Source organism: Gymnoscopelus microlampas (genome assembly GCF_963454915.1).
Source record: "Gymnoscopelus microlampas genome assembly, chromosome: 4".
Taxonomy (NCBI): Eukaryota; Metazoa; Chordata; class Actinopteri; order Myctophiformes; family Myctophidae; genus Gymnoscopelus; species Gymnoscopelus microlampas.
This window is the reverse complement of record NC_139941.1, coordinates 60,442,534-60,454,014: the sequence shown is the minus strand read 5'-3', so window position 1 is coordinate 60,454,014 and position 11,481 is coordinate 60,442,534.

Below are 11,481 nucleotides of genomic sequence, written 5' to 3'. Positions count from 1 at the left end.
TGTTGGATATCTCAATTATTTTTTTCTTATGAATTCACCCTGAGTGGATATGTTTTTTATTCACATTCAAATTCTCTGACCCATTGCTGCAATTCCTCTTTTGTTTATGGACAACCAGACAAAATCCTCTGTGAACAGACTGCATTTGATCTCTTGGTCTACTGAGAGGACATCTTGGGAGCAGGGTTTTTTTTTACAATAGAATTGGCATTTAATTTGCACTATATCTTTTGTATATGTATACGTAAGGATTACGTATTTGGATATTTTTGTATGCCAAAGAAAAGTCGTTGTAATCTCATACTTGGCAATACAGTTATTCTGATTAGCGGTGGTGACCAATTAAGCTTAATTATGAATTTCCATGCAAATAAGACATGGTTTTATTTTACTTGTAATAATCCATTGTGTCCTGGGTATCTCCATTCTTTGTTTGCAGACATCGACAACTGCCTGTGTCCCTGCTCACAGTTACCACGCGTGGAATTAACTAAACTTCCAGAAGCAGTGAATTGTTGTCAAATTGATAACAACTACCGATACTTGTGTATTGATGGTTACGTGAGGAAGGCAGGCACCTCCTACCTCCTCAAGTGCCGAAATAGTCAGTGGGGAAAGCCCAATATCATTTGTAAACGTAAGACTTCATTTTTGTGTGTGGTTGAACTTTAATGTTTTCAGTATTGGGGTGATACATTAATGACCTTTGAACCCCTGAATGAGTGATGTGACATACATGGATGTTTGGTGATTTTCACATCTCTCATAATGCCTTGCAGTTCTCCATTATGATGATTGTCAGAAAAACTGTGCATTGCTGGATCAGGTTTTAAGCCTGGTTTATCATTGTACATTCAGTGTCATGTCGCACACCAAAAATAGCAAATCTACAACCTATACACATCTCATCATGTGTTGTGATGTGATGGGTTGTGAAATCTGCAATTCTTTTTTATTTCACAAGAACATAATATTATTGTCCTAAACACCAATATTCCCTATTCCCTACATTATTGTATTCTTAATGCAACGCTTAACCACATTCAGCCAAGGTGACTATTGGTGAATATTAGTTCCTGCTGTGTTCAAACAGATAGGAGCAGTGTGTCTTTCGGGTACATATTTAGTGTCATGTTAGTCTTTAGTTCTTGCTTTCATCTTCAATATTCATCCCTATTCTTTTCCTATAGAATAGTCCCCGCTGCTTGGGGTGTTTTTTGTCACTGTATATGTATACTGTATATGTACACACAAATTTCACTTTCAATTCATCTTCTGCTTTTTACCCATCTTATAACAATTAGGACGGTGCGTGTGAGCAATTAGGGGTTAAGAGTCTTGCACAGGGACACACATTGACACATTGCTGGCCTGGAATCGTACCATGGGACAACTAGGGGTTCTGGCTCCCCAGGCCGGCTCACTAATCATTCAGCTATGGCCGCCCCTATGGGCACCCCATTTTGCACCCCATTTTGCACCCCATGCAAAATGATAGGTGACAAATACACTTTAATATTATCATGTATTTCATTTCAGGTGACCCAAGGCTACTACCACATGTAACAATGCAGAGTAAGTACATCTGTTATGTCCCTTTACTCATGTATGTCATCCTGTTCTTCTGAAATAAACTGAAACACAATAACCGGTCATTGGTTTGGCCTTGTTATGACAAGCGCTACATATAAGTACAGTTTCCCACATCATTTCATCACCAGTTCGCTCACTCTCAGGCACCCGTGTAATGTGTGGACTCACACATGGGTTCTCGCCAAAGTAGGATAACAAACAATACAAACACAATAATCCAACAATTTGACCCAGTTCTGATTAGAACCTCATGTTGTATGGGTGTACTGTACCATGCTTGAACATCAGTCAGTCAAAGAGATATATCTCCTGCCCAGATGATACATTTCAGCTTATAACGTTGTAGGCAAGACAGATTTAACCTTTGGACCTGCTGTAAAATAAAACCTGTACTGCATAATAGACCTAGCCTAATTCAATTTGTATCTCCATCAATACAAGAGAAGTGCCAACTCACCTTTTAAAGAGAAATTTTAATTTGGTGAGATTTCTGGGTTATATCCAGGGGTGCAATGCTCACTGGACGGCCTTGCACGCCGTGCAGGAACACGCATAGATTTAAAACTACTTTAAATTCACACCTCAACAAAGTTTACAAAGGCTCCCGACTCACACCAGGGAATCAACATAGGATTGAGCCTACAGTAGATGCATATCAATTGTCCATTGTGTGACCTGTAGTGTAGGTGTTAAGCGACGTGCGCGTCACGTCTTTAAAATAGAGTACAACCACCTTCCAATTCAGCATTGCAACACTGGTTACAGCATGCTGGCCTGTTGCTGCCCATGTTGCTGAACCATTCACCAAGCGCACAGAGTGCACGGATATGTGCATGGTCTTTTGAGCACATATTTGGTACATGTCAGTCTTCAGTATTGATTTCATCTTTAATCTTCATCCCTATTCATTTCCCATGATTACTATGCAAAATGATAGATGATGAATTAACTTTAACATTCTCATTTATTGCATTTCAGCAACACTACTGCCAAGTAAGTACATCCTTTACCCCAGTGTGCCATACAACCAGGAGAGTTTGTTTACCAAAGAACAACTGAAAATGTATATTCTGTTTATTAAAGAGCTGGGGAGACCCCTGTTACTGAATAAACACTCTATAGCAATGATTACTATCAGAATATAGAGCTCTAACTTTTTAACAAAAACATTTCCTTTCCCCCCCAAAAATGTATGCCAAAGAAAAGCCTAATTCAATTTGTATCTCCATCAATACAAGAGAAGTGCCAACTCACCTTTTAAAGAGAAATTTTAATTTGGTGAGATTTCTGGGTTACATCCAGGGATGCAATGCTCACTGGACGGCCTTGCACGCCGTGCAGGAACACGCATAGATTTAAAACTACTTTAAATTCATACCTCAACAAAGTTTACAAAGGCTCCCGACTCACACCAGGGAATTAACATAGGATTGAGCCTAGATGCATATCAATTGTCCATTGTGTGACCTGTAGTGTCGGTGTTTAGCGCCGTGCGTGTCACATCTTTAAAATAGAGTGCAACCACCTTCCAATTCAGCATTGCAACACTGGTTACAGCATGCTGGCCTGTTGCTGTCCATGTTGCTAAACCATTCACCAAGCGCACAGAGTGTACGGACATGTGCATGGTCTTTTGAGCACATATTTGGTACTGGTACATGTCAGTCTTCAGTATTGATTTCATGAGAGACAGCGAGATCCCAACGTGGTGGTGACGCGGGCACCAGGGCAGCCGCCACCGCGACAGGCGGTCGTGGCGCTTTGGGCGGAGGATCTGGCGGACGCGGCGGCCGCCATGGCGCCCGCCACCGCCACGTTGGGATCTCGCCCCTCTTGGATTTCATCTTTAATCTTCATCCCTATTCATTTCCCATGATTACTATGCAAAATGATAGATGATGAATTAACTTTAACATTCTCATTTATTGCATTTCAGCAACACTACTGCCACCTGTAACAATGCAGAGTAAGTACATCCTTTACCCCAGTGTGCCATACAACCAGGAGAGAGTACAAATTGTTTCTTTGTGTTATCACTTCCAATTTCACATGTTTACCAAAGAACAACTGAAAATGTATATTCTGTTAAAGAGCTGGGGAGACCCCTGTTACTGAATAAACACTCTATAGCAATGATTACTATCAAAATATAGAGCTTTAACTTTTTAACAAAAACATTTCCCTTCCCCCCAAAAAAGAATATCACTTACACTACCTGTAATGTAGCATGCCAAGAGAAGGGGGGGGGGGGGGGGCTTGGGATTGGATATGCTGCTGTTGGATATCTCAATAATCTTTCTCTTTCCCTGAATTCACCCTGAGTGGATATGTTTTTTATTCACATTCAAATTCTCTGACCCTCTCTCTCTCTCTCTCTCTCTCTCTCTCTCTCTCTCTCTCTCTCTCTCTCTCTCTCTCTCTCTCTCTCTCTCTCTCTCTCTCGTACAGAGCCTGATGATGTCAGGTTGGTGGGAGGAACCAGAAACTGTACTGGAACACTGGAGATGAAACATCAGGGAGAGTGGAGACCAGTGGTTGGTCTGGCTGACTCACACCAGAAGTCATCATCTGTAGTGTGTGGACAGCTGGACTGTGGCTCTGCTGTTTCAACAGAAATGAGAATTGGTTCCACAGATCAACCTGTATGGAGCATTAATTCTTCCTGTGCTGGGTCTGAGTCTTCACTGAGGGAGTGTGGAACAATTGACTCTGTTAATTCCACTGAGAGACTGGAGATGATTTGTTCAGGTAACACTGACAATTATCTATATATCTGTCTGTCTGTCTGTCTGTCTGTCTGTCTGTCTGTCTGTCTGTCTGTCTCTGTCTGTAGCCAGGACATTGTCTTGAGCACAGTCCCTGTCTATCTATCTATCTATCTATCTATCTATCTATCTATCTATCTATCTCTCAGTCTCGCTCTCGCTCTCAGTCTCGCTCTCGCTCTCTCTCTCTCTCTCTCTCTGTCTTCGAGTCTTTTAGATTATGGACTTGACATTCTGAATCAAAACAGGATTTTCAGATATTGCCACTTTTGAAAGACACATTTCCTTTTCTATGCCGGTTGTTATTTCTTTTTTTATATTTTTGTTTATCATATTCTTTTTGTTTATCATATTTTCAATATGGGTTGATGGCTTAGATATTTCTATTTTGTCTCAAAGCGTTGATGATTTCTAGATTGTTATTTATTTCTTGTATAGTTCATTTAAAAATATATTTATTTTTCTAAGAGTACTGTATACGTGTACAGTGAAATAACTCGTCTTTGTTGTGTTTGTGTTCCATTCATGATAAGCCTTTAGTGATTTTATAGACATCTTTCTCCATCTCTCCCCTTCTCTCCCTCCTCTCTCCAACTCTTTATTTTGTATATTTCTGCCACACCTCTCTTTCTGTCTCTATGTACAGAGCCTGATTACCGGTATGTGAGGTTAGTGGGAGGAACCAGTAGCTGCATTGGTACACTGGAGATGAAACACCATATAGAGTGGAGACCAGTGGAGGCTTCGTACTGGAACACAAATTTGTCAACTCTAGTGTGTAGACAACTGGACTGTGGCTCTGCAGTTTCAACAGAAAGGAGGTTTGGTTCTACAAATGATCATGTATGGAGGATTATATCTTCCTGCGTTGGGTCTGAGTCCTCACTGAGGGAGTATGGGACAAAGGAGTCTGATGTGTCCTACTACAAATTGAACGTGATTTGTTCAGGTAAAGAACAAAGAGTTTATGTCTGTTACTCTTTCTATCCATCCATCCCATCCATCCAACCAACCATCCACCTACCCACTTTAGCTACTCTACTATTGGGGCAGCAGTGGCTCAGGGGTAGAGTGGCCGGTAGAGCGGCCGGATGGGAACCTCAAGTTTCCCAGTTTGATCCCAGGCTCCCCCAGAGTTAGTGTCGAAGTGTCCTTGAGCAAGACGCTGAACCCCTAATTGCTCCTGATGAGCAGGTTGGTGCCTTGCATGGTTTCCTCCGCCATCGGAGTATGAATGTGTGTGTGAATGTAATGCACATGCACCATTTACCATTTATTGTCAGATCTTCACCTGAACACATTTTGTTTTCTCTGGACAGCTTGTCTCAGGTCTGCCTGTGATGGTTTATTTCTATTGAACACATACTGTTTTCAGTGTTCTTAATTTGGGAATCAGACCCACTGGTCAGGTAGTCTGCCAACTATGTTTCTAATTGATTTCTGATCAATATGTTTAATCTCTCTAACACAGTCTATATGTTTACATATCTGCTGTCTCAGCCAATCACCTCTGTCTTGTTACAGGTCTGCTGTTTAAGCCAAACATCACTTTCTTGCACTCCATGAATGGTGTTTCTGAGGGCCAGCAGCAGGGACTGCAGGTGTTTGACGGTTCCAAATTCACTATCAGCTGCTCCATTCAGCCACAATACCCCGAGGGATCCTTCCACCTCACCTTCACTGGATCAAACACAACATACAACTACACCCAGCCAGCTGTCAATCACTCTGCCAACTTCCTGTTTCCTGCAGCAGACCACACCCACCAAGGGAATTACAGCTGTGTTTATCACATTTCAGTTTTTTCTCATAACTTTTCCTCTGAGAGCGTGATCCTCTCTCTCTTTGTGTGTACACAGCCTGATGTCAGGTTGGTGGAAGGAACCAGAAACTGTACTGGAACACTAGAGATGAAACACCAGGGAGAGTGGAGACCAGTGGTTGGTCTGGCTGACTCGCACCAGAAGTCATCATCTGCAGTGTGTGGACAGCTGGACTGCGGCTCTGCTGTTTCAACAGAAATTAGATTTGGTCCCACAGATCAACCTGTATGGAGCATTAATTCTTCCTGTGTTGGGTCTGAGTCTTCACTGAGGGAGTGTGGAACAATTGAGTCTGTTAATTCCACTGAGAGATTGGAGGTGATTTGTTCAGGTAACACTGACAATTATCTATATGTCTGTCTGTCTGTAGTCAGGACATTTCCTTTAGTGTGTCGGTTGTTCATTTTGTTGTATATTTTTCCCAGAATATTTTTTTGTTTATCTTATTTTCAATTTGGGTTGATGGCTTAGACATACAAATATTTCTATTTTGTCTCAAAGCGTTGATGATTTCTAGATTATTATTTATTTCTTGTATAGTTAATTTAACATGTAATTTGTCTTTTTCTGAGGGTACTGTATATGTGTACGGTGAAATAACTCGTCATTGATGTGTTTGTGTTCCATTCATGATAATCCTTTAGTGATTGTATAGACATCTTTCTTTATCTCTCCCTTTCTCTCCCTCCTCTCTCCAACTCTTTATTTTCTATCTTTCTGCCACACCCCTCTTTCTGTCTCTCTGTACAGAGCCTGATTACCGGTATGTTAGGTTAGTGGGAGGAACCAGTAGCTGCATTGGTACACTGGAGATGAAACACCATATAGAGTGGAGACCAGTGGATGCTTCGTACTGGAACACAAATTTGTCAACTCTAGTGTGTAGACAACTGAACTGTGGCTCTGCTGTTTCAACAAAAAGGAGGTTTGGTTCTACAAATGATCATGTATGGAGGATTATATCTTCCTGCGTTGGGTCTGAGTCCTCACTGAGGGAGTATGGGACAAAGAAGTCTGATGTGTCCTACTACAAATTGAACGTGATTTGTTCAGGTAAAGAACAAAGAGATTATGTCTGTTTCTCTATGCATCTATCCATCCATCCATCCATCCATCCATCCATCCATCCATCCATCCATCCATCCATCCATCCATCCATCCATCCATCCATCCATCCATCCATCCATCCATCCATCCACCCACTTTAGCTACTGTACTATTGGGGCAGCAGTGGCTCAGGGGTAGAGTGGCCGGTAGAGAGGCCGGATGGGAACCTCAAGGTTCCCAGTTCGATCCCAGGCTCCCCCAGAGTTAGTGTCGAAGTGTCCTCGAGCAAGACGCTGAATTTGCTCCCGATGAGCAGGTTGGTGCCTTGCATGGTTTCCTCTGCCATCGGTGTATGAATGGGTGTGTGAATGGGTGAATGTAATGCACATGCACCATTTACCATTTATTGTCAGATCTTCACCTGAACACATTGTGTTTTCACTGGACAGCTTGTCTTTGGTCTGCCTGTGATGGTTTGTTTCTATTGAACACATACTGTTTGTTCTCAGTGCTCTTAATTTGGGATTAGACCCACTGGTCAGGTAGTCTACCACCTATGTTCCTAATCGATTTCTGATCAATATATTTAATCTCTCTAACACAGTCTATTATGTTTACATATCTGTTGTCTCAGCCAATCACCTATGTCTTGTTACAGATCTGCTGTTTAAGCCAAACATCACTTTGTCCCCCTCCATAAACGGGGTTTCTGAAGGCCAGCAGCAGGGGCTGCAGGTGTTTGAGGGTTCCTCCAACATCACCATCAGCTGCTCCATTCAGCCACAATACCCAGGGGGCTCCTTCCACCTCACCTTCACTGGATCAAACACAACATACAACTACACCCAGCCAGCTGTCAATCACTCTGCCAACTTCCTGTTTCCTGCAGTAGACCACACCCACCAAGGGAATTACAGCTGTGTTTATCACATTTCAGTTTTTTCTCATAACTTTTCCTCTGAGAGCGTGTTCCTCTCTCTCACTGTCACAGGTAACGTGAATGAAAAGGACGTTTCAAGTCGGAAACTCAGTCAAACAGTCAAACATGAAAGTGACATGAATTCAGAAATCTTAACCACTTAAACTCTCTAGATTCAGTATACTGGACCTGCTGGCTCTGCACTTGGAACGTTTTTTTGTCTTCGCCAAACGTCGTCAGAGTTGTGAGCTTGTAGATCTGTTATTTTTGGCTAATGATCTCCACAGAATATGGATGCTGGGGTTCAAGTGGTTAAGATAATGTTATTGAGAACTGTTTCTTGCTTGCATGATATTTGGAGATGTTCTAATCCTTACATATTTTTTCTCACAGCTTCTCATCAGACATCTAACATCATCAGAGTTACAGTCGCAGGGATTCTTCTTCTACTGCTGTTCATCGTTGGCTTCTGTTGTTTCTGGAAGGTAGGCTAATTAATATACTGTAGGCCTACAATCGTACTTCACACCTAGCAGAGTCCTTGATCAGCCACAGTATGCAGACGCCAGGCTGGGTCTGAATCAACACATGATTCTTCTGACTTTAGTAAAATAACTACATTTCTATCAGGTTTTGACTTGCATAATGTTCATAACTATAAACCATAAGGTCCATAATACGCGACAAATGCAAGACTGGAATGTAAATGGCAGTAGTTGGACTGTTCTTCTTGAGTACACAAGAGTAACATTCTTTGGTGATAAGGTAAGAAATCTGATCCAGTAAGTTAAAGTTGGGCTCTATTGTGTTTCTCCAGGCCAGAGGGCAGTGTGCAGGAGTGAACACAGATTATTATGACATCGTTGGTTTCAGCGCTGAAGCTCAGCCGACTGAGCTGGGTGTAGAGGAAGAATACCACCTGTATGAGGAGTTGGATCTCCAAGGAGGAGCTGAACCTGGACCCAGTGAAGAGGCAGGAATCCAGGAAACAGAGTGTTAACTTCACAGAGCTCATCTCACGTCCATCCTGTTCCTGGCCTCACTGCACTTGCCAGTGCACTGCACTGCACTGGCTGTGGCGTCCAGAACTGATTTTAAAGTGGTATTGTTTTTAAATCACTGCACTGCCTTGCACCTGCCTACATTTCCGACCTTCTAACAGTGGTGTAAAGTAACTAAGTACATGTACTCAAGTACTGTACTTAAGGACACTTTTGAGGATTTTTTACTTTACTGGAGTATTACCCATTTTCAATACTTTTACTTCTACTCCACTACATCTCAGTGGCAAATATTGTACTTTTACTCCACTTCAATTATTTGGAAGCTTTAGTTACAAGTTACTTTGCAGATTTAGATTATTATCACAAAACATAGATTAATCACTTCAGCCCTATATATTTTAGGCATTTAAAAATAGCAGATCTACAAGCTCACAATGCGTCGTGATGCAACGCATTGTGAGCTTGTAGATCTGCAATTTTACTTCAAGTATATTTTGATGCCAATACTTTTGTACTTTTACTCAAGTAAATTTTGATTACCGGAATTTTACATGTAACAGAGTATTTCTACACCGCAGTATTGATACTTTTACTTAAGTAAAACATTTGAGTACTTTTTCCACAAATGCCTTCTGACCCCTTACACTCCTCCCTGCAATCTTGGATCTACAGACCATGCTATTACTCAAGGTCCCCAGGACAAGGCTTGTAACAGATTTAGCATTTGCGCAAGGGCTCCACATTTGTGGAATAAACTTCCGTTGGAAATTAGACACGCTTCACAGTGACCACTAAAGACTAATGTGGATAAAAATGGCTTTTAATTGGATGCAGAATACTGATTTATTCTATGTAATTGCTAATTTGCCATTCTTCAGTTGATAAGACAAGTTAGCACCAGAGTATGCGTTAGAAAGGTGTTTATCTCTTGTATGGATCTGGTCGGGGTTTAAGAGCCGTTTTCTGTGTCTATTGGCACATTAAAACTTACAGGTTTGTATTATATATGATATTTTATGTGCTTTTAGGTGTTTATGGGGATTTATCAGCACGGCTCTTGATGATAACTTCATAGTAATAAGGCATCATTATCATTTTGTTGTCAATTAACATATTCTTACTGTCTTTGATGAGTAATTGCATCATTATTTTGTCAAAAAAAAAGTTATTGATTTATTTAGAGATGATTTATGAGTTCCTAGTAGCGATTAAGCAGCTCTAGTTTGTATATTGTCTCCTTTCTATCTTGTTACTCATCTATGTTGTTGGATTAGCTCCTTGTTTACTTGATTATTTTGATCGTTGTCCGTTTTCTAAACTAAAGCACGTGGACCTGAAGAATCCACCTTAATTCTTGCCAGGTCATCATTTGGACATAGGCCTACTAATTGTTCATGACGGCAGTGTTACACCACTGAATTGATATAATACATCTTTACTGTAGTAGAACAAGTCATTATCTTGGTTCTGGTCTTGGTTAATGTTTCATTCATGTGTGTCTCCTTCCAGGTCCTGCCCCCTTAACCCATTAAGACCGGGAATGCATCTGTGTCATTTTTAGATTTGAGCTAAAAAGCATTATTTTACACTTTGGCTATTCAAAAATAGCAGATATACAAACTCATACAAGCTTGTAGATCTGCTATGTTTGAAAAATCTTGACAATCTGTGGAAATCTTTGAATATATAACATTTTTGCTTCTGGGGGTCCCTGGAATGAAATATTTTGAAATGGGGGTCCGCGGCTAAATACATATCATTTTGGGGGTCCTTGACAATTATGAAAAAGTTTGAGAACCACTGCAACATGTTGGGATTTGTCTTAATTGGTTAACCTCCTTACACCAGTCGAGTGAGTGACCACTCAGTCACTGCCTGGTGTACTGTATGAAGGCCTGAGAAATCATTGGCATTTTTAGTCACCTTCTGGCAGCCATGCAGTGGGCTCTGTGTGTGTGTTAGTATAGTGCTGGCGGGATCAGCAACCTTTTTGACATGAAGTGCCATGTTTTCATTTTCTTGATAGTCAGTGTGCCATACCATAGGAGTGTGTGATCGTCAATTGTTGACCGTTTTCCTTCACTAAGCATTTAGTTATTTTTTTTACCCTTGTATAATTATTTTGTTGTAGATTTTTCAGAGTATATTTGCCTCAGTGGTTTTGTTGTTTATTCCTGTGTTTATTAATACATCTTATTTTTTCACGCAAGCTTGGTTAACCTCACAGCTTTTTTATGTGTTTTTTATGTGTTAACCCTAACCCTTAGTATCCGAGGGTCGTAACAGTTACAATGAACAAACAATTCATACGGACTGTAATGAAACATTGT